Genomic DNA, 12,489 nt, shown 5'->3' with positions numbered 1-12,489 from the left:
TCCCCAATATTTTTCTCAAGTGCTTTGGAAAAGGTTTCTCCTTTCTATTTTGCTTGTGTCCAACACAGAAAATGCCTTATGATCATCTGCCTCTTGGAGGCCACTTTTTTCTTAAATTCTTACTGTATACTCTATTGTGCATCTGCCTATATTGCTAAAGCATTTTTTCTTCTTTCTTGAACAAAAAAATTACAAAAATATTGCCTTCCATAGTAAACATTTCACTTTTAAAGTCAAAGAATATATAATAATGTTGTGTGGGCATAAATAATAATATATATAGTATCTTAATATAAAAACTATAATATTATATTATTAATCATTAAAATATAATTTCAAAATATACCCTTAGGAAAATACTGTGGTTACAAGCTTCTGATTGTCTTTAGAAGCTTTCCATTGCAATTACAATTGACTATGGCACAAGAAGAGCAGATCTAGAAGTGCTGTTGAAGGAATTCAGAGTGCTTGGAAGTGCTTTCCAAGAAGTGCTTGGAAAACAGAGTATGTAAGAGGGAGAATAGTGCTAAAGTGAAAAAAGCTAAGGTAGACCAGTGATAATTCATCTGGATTTCCCACCTTTGTGCTGCACTTCACAGCCTCCTGCTGGAAGAGTAAATACATGGTACAAATTTCACTCTTAATGCATTTACTGTAGTGGAAATGTTGAGAGATTTTGTGAGCAGGGGAGGTGCATTCAAGGCAGTTCTGCAGTAAAAATGATTCCTTTTACCTTTTGGTTTATCAAGTTTACCCTTTTGTATTGGTTAGGTTTGTTTTTTTCATTTTTTTTCCTTTAAACTTGAAATACAGAAGTGCCAGGAAAGCAAAGCAAACAGCTGTTAGAATCTTCTTTGTTCTTTAATTCTGTTTGTAGTCTCTAAAAGAGAACAATCCTGCAAGCTTGATGCTTTTTCCATATATTATGTAGGATGCCAGAGTTTTTTTTTTTCTGGTGCGATGTTTGTATCTCAATACCTTTGGTTGGAAAACAACTTTCTCTGTATCAGTCTGTGTAAGTTACTTTACAGCCATCCAGATACTCTCTGGTGAAGATCTTTGTTTCTCCAGATCTTGGGAGCATTTGAAAGGGGAGCAGGATGATCACAAGGTGTGGTGATGGTAGAGGTGACAGGATGACTTTCCTGTCAGCAGTACAGGGTTTTTTCATGAGGTTTCCTGTCCATATTGCAGAGTGTGGGTTAAACACTCACAGGAAGGACTGATATTAACAACTTGCATTTCTAAGTCACCTGAAGCACCTCATAAATACAGTTTTTCCTTAATACCTGCATAGGTGGTGGTTCTAGCAGTTCTGTTGGAGATATTGGAGCTCAGTAATTTGGAGATTTTAGCCAAACTCTGCAGAAACTCAGTAAAAAATCTGGAGCAGGAACTTTGAGCCATTCCTTAGCTTAAAATGTTTGTGTGTGACCAAACCCGAGTCCTCACAGCAAATTGAAGTGATGGGCTTTGGGTGATCTCTGCATTTATAAGTTTGTCACCTTTCAAGGTCTGTCTGCAGAGTTTGGAGGCACCTCTTTGTTCATACTCCACTAGGTTACAGTTATTTGTTCTTGGTGTGGTTATTTCTCAACTACTTTCTCTTATGCATAAACTGGTTGTTGTTTGCTCCCTGCCCATCATCACTGAGGAGCTGATGCCTACATCTCTTGACATGCTGGTTATTTAATCTCAGATAAGTTTGGTCTCAAATTTGTTTTTCCACCACAAAACCAGGGATTTGTCGTGAACGGCGGGAGAAATGCGACACACCATATGCGTGAATAGCAAATCTCGAAGTTTATTGAAAACTCACACATATTTATATTGGTGTTAATGAAGCTTATACATATTGCAAAAGCTGAGCTCATTATTGGTTAAAGCACACTTAGATCAACTACACCTACTTCTATCTTCTAACAATTATTTTGCTTCTATATTTGCATTCTTCTAGCTTCTCTACCTAAGATATCTACATTTTCTAGCAAACAATTTTCTCCCCCGTCTTCCCGTTTCAGAAAAAGTCACTGTGTCTTTTGTCAGTGATTAGACACTAGTTACTTAGTTCTCAGCTTGTTTCCCCTATCCTTATCCATCAGTATCACATCGAAATGTCTTTTCTCAGCTAACCAATTATCCAAAAAGCTCTCTACAGGGATTGGTTTGTGTATTTATTGTAAATAAAGATAAGATAAAGCCTTGTAAAAGTTGGTTACAATGCCACCTTTTCCATGCCCCAGCCCTACTTTTTCCTAGAGCTGCAGGTGTCTCTGCTGGAAACAGCAAGGGCTGCTGAGAGAGAATGAGGAGAAGCAGAAGAGGCTCCTCACTGAGCTGAGGAGGAGATGGGGCTGGATGTTCCTGTGATAACTTTATTGCTGGGGCTGACAATTGTTGGCAGGTCTGTAAAGAGAACTGACTGGGTGTCTCTGGTGTCGCTCTCTGCTGCCTGCACGCATTGCAGCCATGCAGGAAATGTGCTCTTTGATTTCCTGAAGCCCCAGGCTGTGTGCCAAAGCCAGGCCTAGCAGAATATTCCTGGCTGCCTTGTTGTGGTTCAAGCCTGCTGCTCTTGGTATGAGCTAGGGGCTCTTACCCTGATTTATGGACATATGCAGAGAATTGTTATCTCCAGCACATAAATTCATTATAAGTATTAAACTAAGCTGAAATTGAACCTGTTGACCTGGAAGTGAATGGCTCCATAACATTTCATTAATCCTCTGAGATGTTTAATTCCTGCTAATTTGATATTTCAGATACAATCTTCTCTACAGATATAATGGCTTAATTAGTATACATTACATGATGTCTCTTCACAGTACAGCGTGTACAGTATTTATCCACTAGAAAAGTAATTCAGTAGAGCTCAATTCTAATACATTGACTAGAGCATAAAAGTTGAAAAGAATATGTGCAGCAGTCATTATATTTTAAGCATAAACATTTTTCAAGCAGTCTTCTGTTTGTTGATATCTATTGCCCTCTAAAAATGATGGTGCTAAACATTTTTTTACAGCTTATTAAAATATTGACTGAGAGCACTTTTTGGTCATACCACCATAATCCATGTTATAGAAATCTATTTTCTAGCATTCAGCTTGCATATCTTTTTACTGAAGTCACCTGGTTCAGAGCAAGTCTGTGTGACAGTTCAGGACAGTGGTGCCAGCTGGGACTGCAGGGGACAAGCAAAGGGAAAGATAATGGATCTTTGGAATGTGGTCATTTTTCTGCTTCCTTCCTGTAGAAAGGCACTGGAGGCACAGATGTGAGGAAGCTCTTGAGCAGTACCTGAATTGAGATTCAACCCAGCCACTCCCCCTCTCTGCAATCTAAGACTTGAGTTAATTAAATTTATCTCTTTTTTCCTTCTAACATTGATCTATATTGTATATTTGAACTCTAGAGAATCGGAGCTCCTTACTCCTACCTGGGATACATTGTCAGATGTATTCCGTGCATATCTGGAATGAGTAATGAAGGAGTAAATGCTGAGGGAATAACGCAGTGTGAGTTTTCAGTCACCAGGTGGCGGCTGGGCTGCCCGAGCCGGGCTCAGGCCCATGGATGCAGCACCTGCGGCTTCAGTCCGGCTTCAGTAAATTATCCTGGCCATTTTCCCTCAGTGTTAACGGCAGCGACTCCTCCCTTGAGCGAACTCGAAACATCAGGAGGAGAAAATGAACGTATTAGGCTAGGATGTTATTATTTTCTTCTCTAGATTTCTCTTTTTAGAGGATGAAGGATAAGGAGAGAATAAGAGGTCAGCCAGACCTACTTGTTCAGGGGGGATGAAATGGGAGGACTCGGATTTTGTTCTCTGGTTTCAAAGCTCGGTGTTCTCTCTCTTCTGCCTCCCCCCTCCCCATTCCATTTGAGGTATTTCTTGAACTAAGAGGCTGAAGGGCAGTAACTGATCTTGGTGTTCAAGGAGTTAAACACATATCTCAGATTTCAGAGACTGCCAGATATGTGAAGAACATCTTTAAATTCTGGGCCTGGGGACGGTTTCTATGTTTTGTTTAAGCACTTGAACAAAATGGCAGAGGATCCTCAAAGTGCTCAAGGCCTCAGCTAGCACCCTGTCTGCCCTGTCTGGTGGGGTTTTACTCTCTCCTTTGCTGTATCCTCAGCTTTGTCTCCTTCCCTTTCCTTTGGTCATGCAGAGGAGGCTACACTGCTCTGTTTCATCATTTTTTCATCCAAAAAGCAAGAAGGAAACAAAACCCTTGAGAAGCAACAGGGTCTAATTTCCACTGTCTCAATGAGGCCTCTATTCTGTTCACATTGAAATTGCTGGCAAAAGTCCCAGTAGTTAGATCTGGATTTCTCCCTCCTTAAAACAATATTCTTCCTTTTGTGTTTTATCCTCTGCTTGTCAGAATCAGCTGATTATGAGCTCCTGCACAGATGACATTTTATCTGCAGTCAGCAGGAAGGAGGCATGAATTAAGGCTTAGAAAAAAAAACTTCAATAATTAGCCACTGAGGAAGGAAAATATCCAAAAAAAAGTACACAGATGGAATTGACTTATTTCATTTGACTGGGCTGGAAAGTTCAGCTGTAATGATAGTGGTTAAATTAATTATGTTGATTTGGTGACAAGGAAACTACCATGTCCCCAAATGATGTGTATTATTTTTGGACCCAGATGAAGTAGCTGCACACTGTTGGTGATGTGTGTCAGAGTCACAGATATCAGGTATTCCTCATGTGGACTTTTCACCCCATGCTCCTTCAGGATGTGATTCATGATGTCACAATTTGGTCACATACCACCCTTAAGGCAGGGTTTGGATAAGTGCAAGGCTTTAGTGGTTTCTCTGAAATCTTTATTGTTGTGAATAACTGCTATGGACACAGTTTTGGATGCTGTAGTGGGTTGTGATCTCTGTCATGAAAAGACACATTGTGCTGTAGCTGAAGTGTGTCCTGGGGCTGTGCTGAGAGTGCTGCCCATCTTCAGCAGTGAATGGCAGGAATGTTTCTGCATCATCACTCCCACACCTGTTACAGCTCTGTTCTGCCTCAGCTACAGCTTCGGTGACCAGAGGTGTTTGTAGGCACAGCAAACATCACACACATCACACATGTCCCTGTATGGAATTAGAGAGCTTCTCATGGTTGTCTTGGGGTGTAGAACTTAAATGTGCTTCACCTTCAACTCCTCGTGGCCATTTGGTCTCTTGTTGTTCTGGCAAACTGCTTTGTTAGTAACTTCTGACATGCTGGCCTCTCATTCTTTGTTGTCAGTATTGTGCGAGTGAGGATCCCCTGAAGTAACTTTTCCATGTGGCTGTGGAAGCATTGACACCTGCAGACCTCTTGATTTTCTCTGTGAGCAGCTCCTAGCCTGTCAGGCTATCCCTGAAGAAAACTCCATCTTAACTTTGTACTTGCAGTTTTGTCACTTTAATGTTTCATGGTGCCTGTGGGACATATATGTCAAGAGGCATCACATCTTGGAGGATGTTTCTGAATGGCCTTCATGACCTGATCCATCTAGGAATTTAAAAAGAGGACCTTGAATTTGATAGGGACAAAAAAGGACAGCCAGTAAAATGAGCACAGCATTAGCAGAGAGAAATATTCAGAAGGTTCTCATGCATTGATAACTGATAACACTTATCATTTTCCTGAACAATAACAGTTTTGGGTGTCTTTAAACTTTCCCTTTTATTCCCACTGAGGTGGAGTCAGGCTGTAACTGGTTACCAGCAGCAGTCAGACATCGGTGTGAAGGGATGTGGGTGCTGATAAGCAGAAGGGTCACACCAAGATGCCTTAATAAAAGCATAGTTATTTCTAGAGGAAAAAAAAACCCAACACAATATTTATACCAGTTTTGCTTATTTTAGTCCACTAATAACATACTTTTGCCAAGTATAACTTTGTCTGTGTAGAAACACTCTGCTCTAATGGTTTACAAGTTTTCATACGTCAAAAAAATGTTCCTTGCAGTCATTTGGACTTGGTGTAATTTTTATAGTGTGTGTACACAATTCTGTCTCCTGGAATAAAACACGTTTAATCCTCTGCTGCAGGAGCTGCAGGCACAGCTCTTCCTCTCTACCACTAGGCAGAGCTGCTATGTGATCTCTGCCTTCCTCTGAGGCTTCCTCTTCCTAACCTTTTTTCTTATACCCTGCTTTTGTGCTTAAAACTTGGCTTCTTGTGAAAACTGTAAAGATAAATCCAGATTATTAGTCTATCTGATACTCTGTTCTGCCTCTGTTCCCAAATAACAAGAGAAGCTTTGACAGCTGAGAGCCCAGGTGAGCTGAGGTGACTTAACCCATGGCATGTGGCAGTGGCTGCAAGTAATGTGTGCCATCTTGAACTCTGCCTGCAGAGACTTTCACCCCAGGTGCTGAGGCACCAGTGGCTCTGAATGTGCAATCTATTAGCATCTTTCACTGTAACTGTCTAATGAGTTGCAGGAATCCAGCCTGGAGGTCAGGGATGAAAGGCTTGTGGTGGAGCTGCTTAGTGAACCTGATTTCCCCATCTTTAGGAGGTCAGAAAACTCCTCCACCAAGAGAATGACCTTTCCCAGGTCACAGGGACTGATGGGCACCTTGGCCTGTGCAAATCCCAGTTCTGAATCCAGTCTTGGAAGCAGATAGGAGTGATTTCATGTTTTCAATGATATTCTGTATCTTTGTTAGTTTCCTAACCTAGGAAATCCTGCTTCTCTTAAAATTGTATTGAACAATATGGAATAGAACATTCTCAGGTTAGTGCTGATAGGTTTGGATTGCAGTACTACCTGGAATTCATGTTTTTCATCTGCTCCAGTCCATCAGGGTGACCTAGTGAAAAGGGAATAGGAAAAATGCAACAAAGAAGCTGTCAGTACTGAGACAATTTAATTAGAGTATTTTGCTTCTACAAGAATTGCCTGCATTGAGAATACAAAAATAAAAATCAACACCCAAATCCTTGGCAAAATGCAGCTTCCACAGGCTTCCTGATGCTTTAGACATTCTGGTGCAAAGGTATATCATGAAGCTGTGTGTGATTTATAGAAAGGAAAGAGTAAAATATAAAAAAGAGAAAAAGAGTCTATATCTGTAACTGTCATCCTCACAGGTGGGCTTCAAAGACCCAAAACTTGTCACCTAGGAAACTTAAAATCTTCCAGAATTCTCTCCTTTAGTACAAACATTTTAAAAAAACCCTCAGTATTGTGATTAAATCCACTAAAATGTGTGGATTTGTACACTGTGCATGGAACACAAAGGTGAAGGGTTTGAGGTCTCTCCAAGCAGGAGGTTTGAGCTTTTTGCTCTTTCAAAGCCAATTAGATTTTGGCCAAAGCTTCGTGATAGAAGCAGAACCAAGTTTTCCACCCCTCTTCTTCTCATTTTATAGGTGCCATGTGGCTGGGGCTTTGTTCCCTCTACTTCCTTTGATTTACACTGTCATGTAGACAAATCAAAGCCTATCCTTTATTTATTGCAGCTAGCAAGAGTGTGCTATAGACTTAATTCAGGATATGGACTCAAATCCTTCCCTGGAGCAGAGTGGAGTACTTTGTCATTTGCAAACACTTGGAAGCACAGCGCTTCAGAGTTCCTGTAAACAAGAATAAATTCAAGGAAAATTTTGAATTACATGTGTACTTTGAATGAATACATTGGAATGAGAGTAGCACACAGCAAGACGAATCTATCCATCATGGGCATTTAGTGCAGAGCCTGGATTTGCTTTTCTTTGCTATTCACATAGATTCGATCAACATCGCACTTCTGTCATTCGCTAAATACATGGGCTCTGCTCGCCGGGACACCAGCTCATCAGTTACCCAGTGAGCAGCCTGTCACAGGGCCTGCACAGGCCATTTGTAACTGTCACATCCCCCCAGATCAGAATCTTCCCAGAGCCTGATCCACCCAGGCCTTGGAAACAGCCTTGCTGCACCTGAGAGCAGCCTTGCTGCTTTGAGCGGGGATGCTGGGCCCAGTGCAAGAGGTGCACTTGGAAAGTCTGGCTCTCCCCAAGTTGGAGGGTAGGCACCAGCCTGCAGCTCTGGTTTTTGCCTTATTTTTCCATCAATATCCAAGAATAGTGGCACTCACTTCTGTGGGAACTCAGCACATCACTCCGGATGTCCAGAGTTACCGAGAGAACCCTTGGGGGTCTCGGAAATCCTGGAATGTTGCCAGGAGTGTTTGGTGGCTTGATTTTGATCCATCTTCAGAAGTGACAGCAGTTTGAGGATGTGAGAATCACTTGGGAGTGAAGAGTGTAAAAAAGACACATTTATAGGGTGAAATATAAGTTTTAGGGTTTTTGGTACAGGGGGGTTATGGAGACAAGATGGAGGGATCAGGGCGTGTCTTGTCCTTCTTCTTTCTTCTTCTTGTCATCCATTTTCTGTGGTGATGTTGGCACTTGGGGATTGGTTCATGGTGAAGGTGCACTTGCTAATATGGGTGAAAGGTATTGGGAAATAAAGGTAAATACCATGTACGTAGATTTTAGTATAAAAAGATACGACCGCCCCATGGGTGGTCAGAGTGCCTTTGGCTGCCTTGCAGGTCAGACCTCTGTTGGAAAGACAGAAAATTTTGTAGATAAGAAATAATAAACAATCTGAAGATCGAAAAACTGAAGAGTCCAGACTTGTCCTTTGAAACGTGGGCTACCCAAGAACCACCCTACCCGTGTCTGGGCAGAGACAGACAGCCGGACCCGACACACTTCCATTAACTGATTTTGGAATCCTCTCTCCTCAAAGTAGTAGTCTGCTGTGTTTTTTAGGATGATGGCTCAGGTTTTAGCTTTTATATTTTTCAGATTCTATTCTGCTTTAGTGTGTAAGTCTGGGCTTTATATTAGGGGATAGTCAGTTCTCTTCACAGAGAAGGGAGACAAAACTATTCCTTCTCTAGCTGGGGACCAAGGACAGCTGATCCAGATCTCAGACCCAAGAGCATAAACAACAGTGGCCCAAAGAGAGAAAAACAAGCAGGATGGGACTGCATGTGCTAAAGCTGGAATTGGACAATTAGCTCCAATATGCTAATGGACCAAAACGTATAAAAGTGTGAGACCCCGTGACCGGTCGTGCATTTTGTGACCATTTTGGGTTGTGCTGCCCAAGGTGGATCTATTTGACCTTTTAATAAATCCCTACTTTATTCTTTAGCTCTGTCTAGTCTCTGTTCTAGGAGAGCCTTCACAAGGCATCAAGGAGAGCTGGAGGAAAGGCACAGTAATCATGTCACAAACTTGGGCTGATGTCTAGGCAAACCCAGGCACAAGTGCTAGGAAAGCTGCACTACCTGGAGTGAATCCCTGCCCTAGTGCCAGAGCTTTTGTCAAAACTCTTTCAGATGCCAAACAACTGCATGAATTACAAGGTGCAGTTTTTTGTTGCTCACCATTTTTTTCCATATTTCTGCCTTCTAGAAAGCTAAGACTTTACATCCCTTCCTGAGACTGTTTTATGCCTTCAGCTGCATTTTTTTTCTGGACCTTAGTAAGTTCCTTAAATACAGTCAGAATGATAATTTACAACCATAACTAGTTTGGATCTGGAAGGATTTGTTTTTTTTTTCCCTGCAGTTCAGTGCTGTCAGGTTCAGCTGTATTTCCTTGTGTTTTTCTTCTTAGTTCTTTGCAGGGAAGTCGAGGAATTTCATAATGATGATGCTGGACAGCAAAGCAGAGTGTTAACATTATTTTAGTTTCCTGTATCCTAAAAACTGCTGTAACATGGATCATGTCTTTGATCCCTAATCTAGACTGAGTTCTCTTTCATGTCTTTTTAAGATTATGCTTTATATTAAATGAGTAGCTGATACATTTAACTTCAACAGAGCAGGAATTGTGTAGTGGCTGCATGTAGTTCTAAGCCAAAATTTCCCAGGGATTTTGTAGGAAGGCCAGTTGCTATAGACTAAGTGCTCTTTAGGACCTGCTAAAATAAGCCTGGTTATTTGGATTACAGATTCCCTGAAGATTATTGACATTATAGGCTTGGTAGAATATAATACTTCTTTGGGAGCATTTGTATTCTGTCACTGCAGTAATGAGTGTCAATAAAAGAATTAGGGAGACCTAGGACATTTCAATCATGTATGTCTCCATTCCTCCATTTTGTCACTATAACAAACAAAGGGGAAATTTTAGTGAAATTTTAATCCTGGAAGACTGCTGATAAATCTCAGGTTCTTCTTTAAAAATTAGAATAAAACATTTTTGTGTCTTGTACACATGTTGCTGATTAATTCATTTAAGGTTTGTGATCATCTGGGGAATTGATGTCTACTTGCATTTTTGTTGCTATCACATATAGAAAAACGGTGAGCAGTGGATGCACTGCAGTGGGAGGATGTCCATGCCTCTGCATCTGCCTGCCTGTGTCCTTTTTCCAGCTGGAGACTTTGCCTAGGCAAGCCTTAACACCTCCAGATGTGTGGAGGACTGTCCAGAGCATCTCCTGAAACATGGCTGCCAAAAAGCCAAGATTTTCTTGTATTTCTTAGCCCTTGCTTAGGGCAGCTGCAGGATGGGCTTCATGAGTGCATCAGCACTGTTACTCCCAGCAGCACAGGAACAGGCAGGGCTCTATGAGGAGTCCCAGGACTCCTTGCAGACATGCAGATGAAATCTGCTGTTTCCAAGGGAGAGCCTGTCACAGCCCAGCAGATCCTGCTAGTGCAGGACTGTTCTGGTAATCAGACTGATAGTTCTTATCCTCAATTGTGTGCCATTACCCCTCAATAGCTCCTCCAAGGACTAAAACTTGCTTTTTGCTGTTTTTTTGCTGTTGCACACCCTTCAGATACTTGAAGATGACACTGCATTTTCCCTTCCCCCTGCCTGCCCTGAATCCAGCCTTGATTCACACTGAATCCCAACACACCCATATCATTTATGCTTTCACATTTTAGTTTCCAGTGAGTTTGTAAACATCTTTCTTTGACAGTGCCAGGATACTCATAATTGTGTAGATTCTGTATCATTGAGTTGTTTCAGTGACATTTCCCACTTAGGGGGGAAATGCCAGACTTCCACGGTGTCTTTGCTTTTCACAGTTTAGGTCAAACCCTGCCTGCACACTAACATACTTGGCTGCATGTTAATTTTAGTTAATAGCTATTCAGTAAAACAATGCATCCAGCTCAAGATATATGGCACAAATTAAGCTGAATGCCCAAACAAATTTAGCAACAGACCCTGGCCTCAGTGGGCTCTTTAAGTCCACTGTAACATCCATTTACATTGTTTTATTTCTCTCTCAAACTGTAACTTGCTCCCTGTGGGGTTACATTGACTCAGTTTCATTTTCACATTGTACTGGCACCACGATAGTCTTGCATTTAAATAGTCTCATTTCATTTTGATATCATGATGTCACCTCCACAGAGATGTTTTGAGGCTGCCTGGAGAATTCAGAGCTAATGCCCAGGCAGGGCCATCAGCTGACACATGGCTGTGCTGCACAGCAAGCTCAGCTTCCATTTCCCAGCCCAGCCTTTTCTCTGGACTGATCACAAAATGGATTTTTATATCCTTTGAGCCCAGTTCCCCCTGCCACTGGCAGAAAGTGTGTGTGTATGGGAAATGTGGCCTCAGGGAAAGGTGATTGTTTTGGTCATGTGTAGGTCAGCAGTAGCTGGGACAGGACACAGTCAGGGCAGGTTCTCCTGCCACTCCCTTGGGAATAAATCACACAGGACTCCATTTTCTTCATGGTGGGAAAAGGCCATTCTTTATTCACATTTCTCTTGTTTATACAGTTTTACAGACCTCATGTGGGACTCTGGTTGGTTAGTAGTTTTCTTGCCAATTACTTTATTGGTCAGTAACAAGTTGTTATTCTGTATTGATTGGTCACTCAAACTCTCGGTGTGCATGTGCAGGGAAAGTTGTTTGTGAGAGATAGTTTTCATTTTTCTGTCTAACAGTGTAAAAACAGTTTATACAGGTGCAAGCTGGTTTTTTTGCCCAGGATTGTTATGTTAACAAACTACTCACAATAGGATTGCTTTCACATTGGAACTTGCAACATGCTAGCTAGCTTGACTTAGAAGGAATGGCAGGCTAGAGCAGGGCTGATTTTATAAGGCTTTTCTTTATAATTTTTCTACCTTACTGCAACAACTCTTGCTCCATGGCTGGAGCCAGTGGAGAATTTGCTGTTGTATCTTGTCATGGTCAAAGCTACCTGCAAAAATCCCATTTTGCAGGGAGGTGTGAATCCATCCCCTAGATGCTGTGGAATGTGGGTGTCTCTGTCCTCCCACCTGGCTGTTGTGGAGCCAAGAACAAGCAGACATGAGTGAGCAGATGCCCTGAGCCCTCTGAGAAGCACACACAGAGTTCCTGCAGTGCCCTGTGTGCCCTGAATAGCTGGGTAACACAAAGCACTGCCAGCTGTAAATGTCAACATCCCAGTGGCAATCCCTGTACGTCTGTCTGCACTCAGCATTTCACAAACAACTCACAAATGCTGTCCTGCCACGTGG

Source organism: Agelaius tricolor, unplaced genomic scaffold (assembly GCF_023055355.1).
Source record: "Agelaius tricolor isolate 1412-34295 unplaced genomic scaffold, bAgeTri1.0.p SCAF_11, whole genome shotgun sequence".
Lineage (NCBI taxonomy): Eukaryota > Metazoa > Chordata > Aves > Passeriformes > Icteridae > Agelaius > Agelaius tricolor.
This window is presented reverse-complemented; position numbering follows the sequence as displayed.